General features: G+C 37.9%; 1 protein-coding gene across 2 annotated transcripts in view; it reads right to left on the bottom strand.

Annotated features, from left to right (window-relative positions):
• Window positions 1-13,358, bottom strand: part of ARSB (arylsulfatase B) — a 66,111-nt gene that overhangs the window by 33,399 nt on the left and 19,354 nt on the right. The gene's annotated exons all lie outside the window — the stretch shown is intronic.

The raw sequence follows: 13,358 nt of genomic DNA on the forward strand, positions 1-13,358 counted from the left end.
TGAGTTGAAACTAGTTAAAATAGTTGAAGCAATTCAGAAATAAACTGAATTTATTGTGTTTGGTGAGAACAACATATAAGATGGTTACAGAAGAAGTTGAACTGTGACTACAATAACTAAGAAATATCTACATGAATTAGAGATAACTCATGTAACTCTTTTTTAACGCTCTCTGATGAAGCTTTCACACTTAAAATAAAATCCATATTCCTGAAGTTAGCAGAATTAATGATTCTTTGAAGTTACTTTAGTACTGCTGTACAGTTGTAATGTAATGACATGTAACCTACTGTAATGATCTCAGAAGAGTCACTGATGGCAATTCTTTAAAGAATAATTTTTATGTATTTTAATAAGGTTAAAATTATTTCAAATAGTAGTTGTTGAACTGACAGTCAGTGTAATTTACATGTTTATGCTGTATTTCCTGATTAAAAAACAGGAATTTGAGGGAAGAAACAAGAAGTACGTGCCCAACACCTTACAGAAGAACTATTCTGTAACCACAACACTATAAAATGATCTCCCTTCTGTTTCATTAATTAGGGATCAATGTAAACCCCCAATGTGAACACCCTTCTACTGCACACAGAAACCACTTTTTGTTCTGCTACAGAATAAACTAAACTAGTGCATGTCTCTGGAAAGACTTTAAAAGGTGAAAGCCTAAGCTAAATGAAGCACTTGGAAAAAATGGCATGATTTGAAAAGTGTAACGTGTTTTGTGGCCCAACTAGCTTCCAGTAGGGCTGCTTGTGTGTCCAGCACTCTTGGGTTAAAAATAAATAAATAAAGAGCTTCACTGTCTTCAATATGAAATGCAGGCAACTAAATATTATCTACCAACATTTCTCACACAACAATGTTGAGCAATGAGATCTGAGAATTTAAGTAGTTGCTGGTTACCAAAAAAAAAAAAAGAAAAAAAAACTTTCAACAATTCTTTCTGCTTTTACTGTAAACAGGAATTCCTGTCAGGGATACTCATGGGACAGAGCTTTCGGTAGCTTTTAACCTTTGGTGGCCTTGGAATAAAAGCTGTCTTATCTACACTGTATTAGAACACAGTTCAGACATAAAGTGGTATCAAATCTTAAGTATGTTAAGCAGCATCTTTGTCTCACAAGCTACTTGCTGTCCATATCAGTTTAATACTAGCACATGAGATCTTATTGTAGTCCTGAATATCAGCAATGAAGTAGCAAGGAAAATTACAGAAGTAGACTATTTGTCATTATTAATAAAATTAATATTATTATCAATAAGTAGACTTATTTTTTCTTTACTTTCTGAGGTTGAGTTGAAGACATTCACATTGAGACAGTTTCGTTATACAGTAAATTCCCTGAGACAAGGATTCTATCTAATGTGTATCCTGTAAAAACTTGTGTGTGGTATCAGCATTCAGAAATAGCACACTAAGTTAAAAAAGGGAAAAAATTTGTTCTTGTTTTGATAGATTATCTGATACGTAAATGAAAAAACCTGACATGAGAAACAAGCTTCATCCCACTCATTTTGACTTCTCATTTTCACATTGCTAGAACATTACTGTTTCCTTCTCCCTCAGGAATTCATGTTCAAGAGACCCCTTCTGCTTCATTTCTTGACTGAGTTATCAAGGAAGTGTTGAAGGAGGGAAAGGGATGGTTTCTGGGTTGATTACTGAAGTTTGTTTCTTTCTAGGCATGTAGAACAGAGCTGATCCATCATGGTCAGCCTAACCACGATTACTTTTGGGGGGCATGGGGTATAGAAGTGGCAGATAAAAGGCATGAACAACCACAACAGGACTGTAACTGGAGTTCTAGTCAGTCTTACCAATGAGGGTATGTCTAGACAGCAGGCGACAAAACGAGTACCTGCTGCGTGTATGTTCAGATACTTTTCCCCTAAGATACAGCTGTGGATGTATACAATTGGTGCTAAAAGCTTGCATGGGTTCAGAAAGCCACTGGAGAAGTTAAAGATAAAAAAACAGTTGGTAGTTCCTACGTGAAAAGACATCACCTCTGTCTCAGGAATTTCTTCGGCCACAAACTGCTAGAGATTTAAAAGTTTTCACAAAACATTTGCTGAAACGCACCAACAATGAGTCCCAATACTCTTTCCAGACACGTGCTACTACATTGCTGTAGTGATGGACTGGCTACAGATGGAATACCTGCTAGAAGGACCTTTTGTCTGTGGAAGTACGGGCATTCTCATGTTTTCCCAAATAAGCTATTTCTTACTAAATCCTCATGCTATTTTAGCAAAGTATCTTGAAAAACACACAAGTCCATATGGAAACTCCTGGTAGTTTAAAACACACATTTAATATCCACTTAGGTAAGAGACAAATAGGATTGTTGTTGCTTCATGTTCTACACTGGCTTCATATCCAATTCTAAATCTACTTCAAAACAATATTTCCTGAATGATTTATCATCCATTTTTGCAACTGTTTTTCTCCATGACTCATCCTAATAGCCTAATCTCAGCAGACAGTCTCCAGAGCAAAGCTTTTGGAATCAAGGTACCTGCAACTAGAGGCCCTGATTTATAACATTTCTTATTATTAAATCTTCAGCCTTGTTACTTCAGCTGAAAACACAAGCCTCCCCCAAGCATGATACTTCAATTATCTCTTTCCTGGAGACAAACATCAAATATGATTTCCATTAAAAATAATAGTGAAATAGTCTGGAAAATGTAGTGAGCATATTTTTCCTATCTGTAAGAATCATTTTTGTAATTACATCTATATAATTTAGACTTCGGTAGTACCCACAACATATTATGTGCATTAGAAAAATCATAAAACAAACCAGCTTTTGTCCCTAAAGAAAGCATAAAAGAGGAGAGAATAAGGCTATAGTTAGAAATTATGGTATTTGGCATAAGCGTTACCTAGCTAATTTATTCAGTGTTGTTTGTTTTCTTAAATGGAAGCATTGCACATTTTTAAAGAGCTTTGTTGTTTGCTTGGTTTGGCTTGCTTTGATAGGTGTTCAGCTACCTTTGCTTTTATTTATCACTCCCATCATTCTGTGTTATTTTAAGGAGGGGAAGTGCTTTTTTTCCATTCTGATGGAATTTTCTTCTACAAGTTGAAATTTGTGACAATGAAAGAGAACATTGGGGAGAGATGTTCTTGCTGATGTAAGAATGGGTTAAAACAGAGTTCGTAGCAGGCATTACCACCATCAATGAAAAAATGAACAGAAGACATACACAGGGTAAATGGCAAAACGACAGAACAGAGAAACAGAAGCATCCTGACTATTTTAAAATGTAGTTTTGATCAAAGTTGTGCACCCTTGAATTAACAACCACCTTGTTGACTATGGAGAAATCTGTATAATGTAGTAATTGCATCATAAACACCAGTGATATGCTGCACTGATTTAGGAAGAGTCGTCATTCCTGCTATGGAAGAGAAACCAAAAATCCTCAAGAGAAAACGAAGCACACTGGCAGTTGCAAGCACTGGGGAGGGAGCCTGCAACAGTCAGATCTGAGGGAACCACGTGGTCACGGACAGAACAGTTTCTTAAGGGCAATAAATATTTCTGAGGGTCAGGAATTGGTCAAAAGAGTCCCTCGGAACAAAAGTCAGGCTCATCTCTAACATTATCATTATTCTCTGCCAATTTACATGACTCTTGAGAGTAGCATAATTCTCTTTTAATTTTGTGTTGTACTTCAGTATCCACAGAGTAGGAATCTGACAGGATCTGAACGTATCTTCAAACAAACTGCCACACTAAATAACTTCTTTGGAACTGACGCTAACAAAATTGGTAGGTCTAAACCCCTCTGAAAACCAATGCAGTGCTTCCAAACCCAAAACACCACCACATTTTACGTTAGTCTCTCTATAAGAATGTATTTGTGGGACCTGCATCCTGGTAAAACAGATTGATATAAAGCTCTCCAGATGAAATAACTTTTGTCTTCAAAATAGTCATGCACAGTACCCTAACCCCTTGAATAATTTTCAAAGTACTGGCAAAGCTGATCCTCAGAAAATATCATGCATTACTATAGCAAAAATAAATTTTTGAAGTGAGAACTTCTATCTTCTGTTTTGATTAAAATATCTTAAAAAAAAATTAAATATTTTTCTAACAACTCTAGCAACTACCCAAATATGCCTTCAAGAAAAAAATCAGTTCTTCTAGGGCAATTCCTGCATTCTTTCACTCTCGTACACCTATTAACATCTAGTCACTTTCTCACCCATCTTAAAGTACATACATACTGTCCACATTAAGATACTTTAAGGGAGTGAGTTGAAACAACAAAAATCTGTAGTACCTCCCTTCCAGATGATTTTGGATTAAAATAGGACACATTTCCCATGCAAAAAATCGGAGAATATAATCCATTTTCAAAGAAACTTTGTACAACAGACGGTGACTGTCTTTCAAACTATCGTGGGATTTTTGTTAAAAGTAATGAAAAGGAAGGGCACTTTTAAAAAGTTTATTTAATTTAATAAAAATCTTTCAACGTAAGTAAAATAAAAGCAAAGTAGAGCTTGTGCATCTTGAATATACCTTTAAAAATGAAGGCCAATGTTTTCTTCTCACAAACATCTGCTCTTGTAATTAATATTCATTGTCATATACATGAGAAAGAGTTTAATTTGTTAAATCTGTAATTTGTAAACTGTCAAAGATGTTTTGCAGGAGTTCTTAAAGGAATCAATAAACAAAAGTAAACAGAGGGGCCCTTCTGTTTCTCCCAAACACTTCTCTGAAGAGTTGCCAGCTGCCAAACATTTTGACTAGGGCCGTATATATATGCAGTGATGTGGGATGTATGTAACCAGTAAATAGTTTAACGACTAAAACTTCTTTGAAGAGCAGCTGGACAATAAAAACCAGCAATAAACCAATTCTGAGAGCAATAACTAATGAAGCATGTATGGATTCAAGTCTTCAGATGGACTCACTTTTTTATTGAACTACCCTGGAACTGAAGCAACAGGCTGCTTCATACGACGAAGATAACCCACATCAGCAATAGATACTCGCAACTATGGGAAAAGCTTCATTTGGGATTTATAGCTCATTAGATAACAGAAAACCAAAAAAGGCAAAAGCGTTAACTTAAGTATAAACCCTGACAAGTGTCCTTCCTGGGATCATAAATACCTCTTGGCCATGTACATTCCTTGCTAAGACAAGTCCACAGTGGTTACAGAACTCAGGGACAATATTAGTATCATTAATAGATCTGTCAGAACTTCATGCGTCAGAGCTCACGCCCCTGACAAATTCTGTTTAAATTGATCAACAGGCTCAGAAGTCATTGTTGGGAGAAGACACTAAATGGAAACAAGTCCTGTGATACTGTATAAGGCCAGTTTTCTAAGAAAGTAAGGTTAATCTCCCCCATTTGTACACACAAACATCATTATTGCGTACGTAGTGGAATGAAAATCTTATTTTAAAAGCTATAAAGAGACCTTTGTGTTTTATTTTTTGGATGGTGGGAAAAACACTGTAAGAAGAGTTTCCAAAGAACACCTAAGTACGCTATGACCAACACGCTAACTTTCTTCACCAGGTGGACAAATGGCCCAAGCAAGTTCCTTTCTGTGACTTCTACTGCCTGCACACATGATCTTACCAGCTTCTGCTCTTGATGTTGCCTCACATGCATGCTCTAGAATAGAGGTAATATTTTCTCTGCAAATAGGCCAGAAACTGGTCTTCACTTTAAAGATTTCCCTCACTGCTTTTTCTCCAGCTCTTATGTAGGAATTAAGTGGGTAAATTAAAAATAGTAAATAATACAGAAAATAATTTTGCTTTTTTTCAGTGTATTATTCAAAAGCAACAGACTGCCTTGTGGAATAGCTACGTATTTTCTTCTGACACACTAGATCTTGTTTCAATTACACTATAGCAAAGTAACTTTTTTTTTTTTTAAACAGAGCATCCTTTTTTTGTCTCCCTTGTGACCACTCAGGTTGCTGTATTCTTCTTAGGACCACAAGTGAGCTACACACTGTGATCCTGTTGACAGGCCTAGCAAATTGTTCTAGACAAGTTCCTGGGAGAGGGCTTCCTTTAATTTCTCCACGGATTCATCCAAGACTGTATTTGGTGCCGTTTCTAAGCAGTTTTAACTCCGGTAGTTCTTTTCAGTCTTTGTATTTTCTTAGTCCAAATAAGGAGCTACTCACAAGTCTCCTTATTAAAAAAAATATTAAAAATCACCCTTGCTGACTACATTTAGTGTGCAAATTGTTTTAGACAGTGAGAATACCTCATAAAAATATGCAGGGTTTACATAAACTGTCCTTAACTTCTATTTATTCTAAACCTTCCATTCCCCTAAGATGATAAACTCAGAGTGTTTAAGTTTGTGATACATATTATACAACCTTGGTTACAATGGCAGAACTGTTATCCTAACTATGTGTCATAGTAATCCTAATTATCATGAAAAGTTTTAACAATTGTTTTTGGAATTTGTAGAACAAAGAGTGATCCAAGAATATGGAAAATATTTACAACAATAACTCTGGAAAATACGTCAGTAATTAATTATTTCCTATAAGAAAAATAACAGTCTTAACAGAAAATTAAAAAAAAAAAAAACAACAAAACTCTTTCAGCACAACAATCTAATAGGGTAAGTATTTCTGGACTGTTCTGCCTTGTACATCTCACAGCACAAGAAACTCTGCATAAATGAACGTTAGCGATGAGTAAAAAAAGACCAAAACTGCTTGACACCACTAAAAACAAATCAACATGCAAAATACTTTATGATAAAGAAGTTAATAAATTTAAATATATAACATCTCCTGGATGCCTAGGTTCATTTTTAAAAATAGCCATCTAAAGGTTTAGCAGATCTGTATGCATGTAACTCATACATACACAGAGCAAGAAAAGACCAACCAACATTTAAAGGAAGTATTCAATTAGGAATCAGTAAAAAAAAAAAAAAAAAAAAAGAGAGAAAAATCAAGTGCTGTGTGCCAACAAAGTCTTTGACTATGCAACCACTTTTTTATCCTATTTAGAACAGAGCACAAGGAAAGCATTTGAAGTAAAACATTTGCAAGGGCAAAGTAAGAAGAAAGCTTTACTTTAAGCATCTAGATCATATAAATACAATTAGATATCACGACTAAATTCACTAATCATTTACCATGTACTGGTGCTTAACAACTTTAACCAGCCATTAGTGTCTGTAAAGATATAACCTAAAATTTCTGGCTCCTGGCTACAAACACCTAGGTCTCCTTTTTTCCTGAAAACAGTTACAAAATACTTGCCAAATATTCTTACTGTATCTACAGTACTTTTCAAATACACCATTGGCATGCCCCAGCTTTTTTTTTTTCTGTTTTCCACCTGTGCTTAAGCTCCTGCTTTTTTGAATCGATGAATTTTTCTGAAGCTGCAAGAGAAAACTCCCCCACCCTGTAATTTCTCCTCATGGGCCCCTGTAGTAAGCTGATCTAGCACACATCTGTCCGATACATAAACCATGCCAAGCTCTGTTTGAAAGGCTTGTCTAAAGCCACACAGTATTTTTAAAGTGAGCACAGACCAGAAAAAAACCACCAACTCTGTTTTATTTTATAATGCAGATTTGGGCATTTCAATACTTTATCAAATTAAAGCAGCTTCAAATAATGAGAAAAAGTAACCTTTTAGGCTCCTGCTACTCCTGAAACTAAAAGCTGCCGACATACTAAAGCCATCAACTGCACGCAACCTAGCATGAAATATGTGCAAAAAAATGTTTGAAGGGGAAATACGGTCAATAATAATTCCTGGTCTTGTTCCAGTTTCTTGCTTCTGATTAACAGATTAATTGCCTTGCGAAGACGAGAGTGGAAGGTAGTTTCTCTTTGCTAAAAGGAAGAACAGAGTCCCTCCTATATGCTCCCTCTTTCCATTTAAAACAAATAAGTGTTGTAAATGTAACTCGGAAGAATGTTTAGTTTCCAAGTGCATCCCCCCTCTCCCTACCAAACAGAAGAGATACGCCCATATGGTAGACAGACACTCAATGAAAGGAGGACTGGGTATGACTGACAAATGACCGCAAGTATGCTGGGAAGCACTCAAATTCCAGCATTAAATTTTCTAAGTGCGGAGACTGTCCAATAGCTGGCAACATCTAGGTGTTTTCATTCGGTAAAAGCATTCGGAAGTTTATTTTGAATACATTCGGGTTTCTTCCTCTGCTTCTGGAAGCAGCGTGACTCTTAGAACAAACCTAGTGCTGTTATCCCTACAATGTTATGGATCTAATTAGGAGGCATATTTATAGCAGCTTTTGGAGGAAAAAAAGCAGGAAGTCAGGCCACTGTTACTGTGCTTACGGACACCCTGTATAAGCAGCGATCAGCCAAAACTAATGCATCCATACTTCCAGATGTATGGAAAATACCTGACCTCAGGCCTGCCAGTTTTGTATTTTAGGCTGCAGCTGTAAGGTAAAAAAAAAGAGGATCCAATTCCAACACATGAGGACAGGAGACAGCAGAAAGCTAGTTTTACATCTACCGCCAATCAGAGTCGTGTACAAGAAAAGATGACCCCAACTTCAGATGCAGCAGAAGCGTTAAGGTGTGCATGGCCTGCAGGGAAGGCTGCCACCCTTAGGGGATCATTATTTCACTTTTCTCCAGTTTGGTCTTTTGAGCAGGAGGGAAAAAATGACTACTTTGACCTAACACCTTTTTTTTTTTTTTCTTTCCTTAAAAAAAAAACAACCCCCCCAAAAAAACCACTTCCAGGGATATGAAGCTGCCAAAAGGTAGAATTGCATGCAAACAGCAGAGAGAAATGATCTAATATACAGGCATTAAAGCCTCACAGTCGTGCCCAGAACCGAGATTTTCCATCCTAATATCCCATACCTCCTCTTCCTTGGTGTTTACTTGAGGGGGGACTGCTCTGATTGCCTTTTGTCACTTCTCTGGCACACAATAAAGAGAGCAATCTGGAACTAATTTAAGCAGTTTAGCACATCAGGATACAGCTGGGAAAGGTTTTGGGAGAAAAGCTGAGGAGGAAGACGAGGGCTGTGCACGGTCCAGCTGAGCCCGCGCACAGGAAGGGGGTGCAGATGGGCACCTTCCAACAACAGTGCCTGCAGACGGGGAAAACCACCCCACATCGAAACTCTCCAACCAGCCCAGGAACAGCAGAAACCTCAGTGCAGGGAATTAAGAAATCTGCTCTAACAGCAGGAGTGGCAGGGCCACCACTCAGTGTCAGGAGCATTTCAGCTGATGCTTGCTCACCCAGCAGTAGCCCAGCTCCTCTTGCCTGTCTACGACTTTTATATTTCATTTGCTATGAGCCAGATGTGGGTTTTTTTCTTCTTCTTAATATTAAGTGCAGGCACATGCATTGGCTTTACACAGTGCAAACTATGACTTGATTCCGGCAATTGGACAGATTTACATCTGTTTTTCACATCACTTTTGTTCGAGAGGAGTGATTTGAGTTTTTAATCACTTGGGGCCCTAGCTGTACCCAGAATACATTGGCTCAATTCACAAGCGGAAAGAAACACATGTCTGCTGGCAGAAAGAAATAAAAATGAAACAAAACTCTTCAGTTATTACTTACCACACCGGACATTTGAAAAAAGGGCAGCACACACCTTAATAAGAAGTATCTGTCCCTAAGCTAACTCTCACATAAACCACAAAAACCGAAATTCCACCCGACAAATACATCAATAAAAGGGTAAAGAATATAATATTCTTTATAACACTAGCCTTAAAAATTCTGGGGAGCAGGGGGGAAGGTTAATTACTTTGTGATTGGTTGCAACTATTCTGTCTCCTGCAGGCTGTTTCATTCTCCTAGGGATGACAATGAAATGACACACCTAAGTTTATTCAGCACGCATGGACAAGGTGGGGAATGCACCCATCTTGTACTGGTACATTCAGCAATGTCCAAGACTCTCCCAAAGTGACCTCAGCTTTTGCTAAATGCAATCAAGCTTACATGGGGAGGAAAGGGATTATTTGATAAGGTAACATGGTGATATAGAAACACAGGTAATGAAGAGAAATGGACGTTTACACAAATAATGTTCTTTCCCTTTAATGATCTAAGCAGCATTTTTAACCAGTTCTCATAAATCTGTTCTTCAGCAATGGATTATGTTTTCAGGATGGGGAAATGGCAGAGAACATACTTGCTGAATGAATATTTCAGAGCAATTTTTTACTTGTTATTTATTCTTTAACATCTTTGCTGGGTGACAGGTAATAATGGCTGAATAACACATTGCTGAATCTAAGAAAGAAGATGATAAGCTGCCTAAAACTGAACCTATTTTATCCAAATGAGCAGAAAAAACCCTAGTGTGTACAGTGTGCCTATCCCCCTCCTTAACTATGTCACATCAATGCTACATTCAAGTGAGTGAACAGAAGGAGCACTTAAACTCAAAACTTTTAATTTAGTAACAATTGTTTTATTCCAACTTTGTCATTTATTTTTTTCCCATCTACATGCCAAAACATGCCCTCTTCTAATTGCTCCTGTGTTTGAACCTCTGCAATACGCCTGCAAGACACCATGGTAGTTCAGTAAGGTCACCAGCAATTTCCTCTTGGCAAGATCCAACCTTTCTCCAACATCATCATCCTTGAACTTTCTGCCACTTTTGATCATATTTCCTGAATCCTGAAGTTGTGAAATCTCTCCTCTTGGCAAATATTTAGCTTTGCAGACCACATTCAGTCCTCAAAAATACACATATAACTCGCAGCGATTTCAAAGGGGAGCTGTTCATATGCACAACGGAAACAACTGTAGACTTCAAAGGAACAGTCAAATTGCACATTTTGCTCTTGGTGGGCATTTTGGTTTTGATGTTTTTGTGCCTAATGATCATTCCTCAGAAAGTTTATCCTGGAAACTCAATCCTTTACAGGTTAACTGGTTTCCTGTTCCATTCCTGACACTGGGAAAGAAGCAGAACAATCCAGAATGCACTGACAGATTCCTCTGCTAAAAGACAGTAATTTCACTATAAACAGAGCTTTAGCCCTGGATGGCCAAGTGTTTCCCAGTACGCCCATACTTCAGAAATAAGTTAATCCTTTCAGTTATTTATGGTTCAACCTGTGTCTGCAAAAGGCATCTGTCCACTATCGCTTGTCATCCCTGACAACAATCAGAATTTATCATCTCTTTCATATTATAGACCAAACCACTCACACAATCCATCCTCAGCCTGCTCAGTCCAAACTTGCATGAGTAAAGATGTACTGTTTCAGTCAAATGGGTAGGGTCACTGTAAACAAGGGTGAGACAAGAGGAGATGGTGGCATCCTGTGTGGTTAGCTCCCCCAGCCTCCACAATTGCAGTTTTATCTTCCTCATATGGACTTCTGGCCTCCTGGCTAACCACTACCTGACCCGTACATGTGGGTCCAGAAGTCTCATCTTCCCCCTACTCCCACTTTGGCAAAGGAGTCACTAATTCTTAAAAAATCCAACTCCAAGTCTCTCTCAGGATTACAGAATAAGTGACCCATTAAATTAGTGAAGGTCTTCAGGTCCATGTTTTCCCAAAGCCTCTCTCCACATTTGCCTCAGGCTGCAGCAAGATGTGCTCTTTTGGCTCTGACTAAACTAATTTAAAGAGTTAAGCTAATTAAAAGCTCTCAGATCACACAAGAGGTCAACAGTCCCTAAAAGGGCTGGTATAATTGCATGTGTGCTTACTCTTAACAGGGTTCCATCAAAATTATCTGGATTAATAAACTGAAAACACTGTAACTGCTAAAAATGTTCAAGCTACCCAAGGTCACTTGAAGAGAATCACAGGAAGCCACATGAAGTCCCTGAATGCAGCTGAGGGACCTCAGGGGCAATTGCCTGTGACGTGAGGCACCTGTGGGCAGAAAAAGCCCCTAACCTTAGTCCCACTCATCACCGTCACTGTCTACACAGCAATTCTTACTCCTGACACATGCATTTTTCCTTTTAGTTTTTTTTTTTTTTCGCATTTGCATTCTCTCTGCTACCTTTGACTCTCTAATGAACTGTAACTGTTGGCCAGCAGCAGTTTATATCTCCTAGTCAATGTGAACCATTTGCAGTCAGTAAAATGTCATTATTAAACTGTTTTAAACAAAGGCTTTGCTTTTTCAGTCCACTGAGATCACGGGAATACAGCTTGATGGCAGTGTAGTGGGTGATACATTCAAGCAGGCAGATATGAATTCACATCTTTTGCAGCCACTAGTGCAACCATGTACAACTTTCATGAGAAAAGTAATGGAAGAAACTTTGAGAACAGTAATGGAAGGATACTATTGAAAACATAAAAACTTGACAGAACAGAAAAGCATGCATAGGATGTCATTCTTAAGATCCGTTTGTTAGAAACACTTATTTGATTGCAAAATGTGTTACAATGCTGCAGTGCGAACAGAAAGCAGACTTAAAGAGACATCGCTATTAAAACTGTCATTAAATTATCAGACATCAACATACCCTAACTATTTCATTGTTGATTTGATAAAGTATCTTCTTGCAAGGTATCAGCAGCAGCGCAGTGCTCCAATACATGCAGCTCTCTGCTGTGACCAGTAATAATCTTTTGCATAGCCTAAACATCTAGATCGTATATAATACAAGAATAACGAAAAACACGCACTCCAGTTGCTGCATTATTTGGTTTTATATGTAGTTGGTTAAAGCCATTTACTCTAAAATACCAGTGAAATTACTGCTGGAGATTTCTGGTTCTTCCCAACCAAGTTCAAGCAACTCTGGAATCTTAATACAGAATTCAGGGTCAGCTCACTTCAATGTACACAAAGCTCTGGCTATATTTTAACTTGAGAAAATGCAATTAGAGGTCAAACCTAAGAGCAGGCACAGGCAGCATTCCACACAGCAGCAGTGCTCAAAGTTCAGATAAAAAGTGGGGGTATTTCTTCCTGCTGAAAGAGAAATGTAAAGGTAGATGCTGTATACTAAGAGACAGATACTCCAGTCATAGCAGGCACATGAAGGTATCCAGAGAGGCAGAGATTTGCAAAAGGCATAAAAGTAATTAGTAGGAACGTATAGAGAAAGCAGAGGAAAGATTAAGACTGATCAGTAAGGAATTAAAAAATATAAATATGGATCCTTACAAAAGGAGGGGAAATCAGCTTATTCGTTCCAGCATTAGTACTAACAGCTAAAAAACCTGCAATGGATGCTGCAGTAAGAATTCTCCAAGCCAGCGTCACATCAGACATTTACACTGACCCATCGCCAAATCTAACATCCACAACTAATGTACACTTCCAAACTCACGCTGCTCAACTTTAGTAGCTCTGAAGATGGACACTTCCCATCTCCTAG

The sequence above is a fragment of the Rissa tridactyla genome, chromosome Z, assembly GCF_028500815.1.
Source record: "Rissa tridactyla isolate bRisTri1 chromosome Z, bRisTri1.patW.cur.20221130, whole genome shotgun sequence".
NCBI classification, from domain to species: Eukaryota; Metazoa; Chordata; class Aves; order Charadriiformes; family Laridae; genus Rissa; species Rissa tridactyla.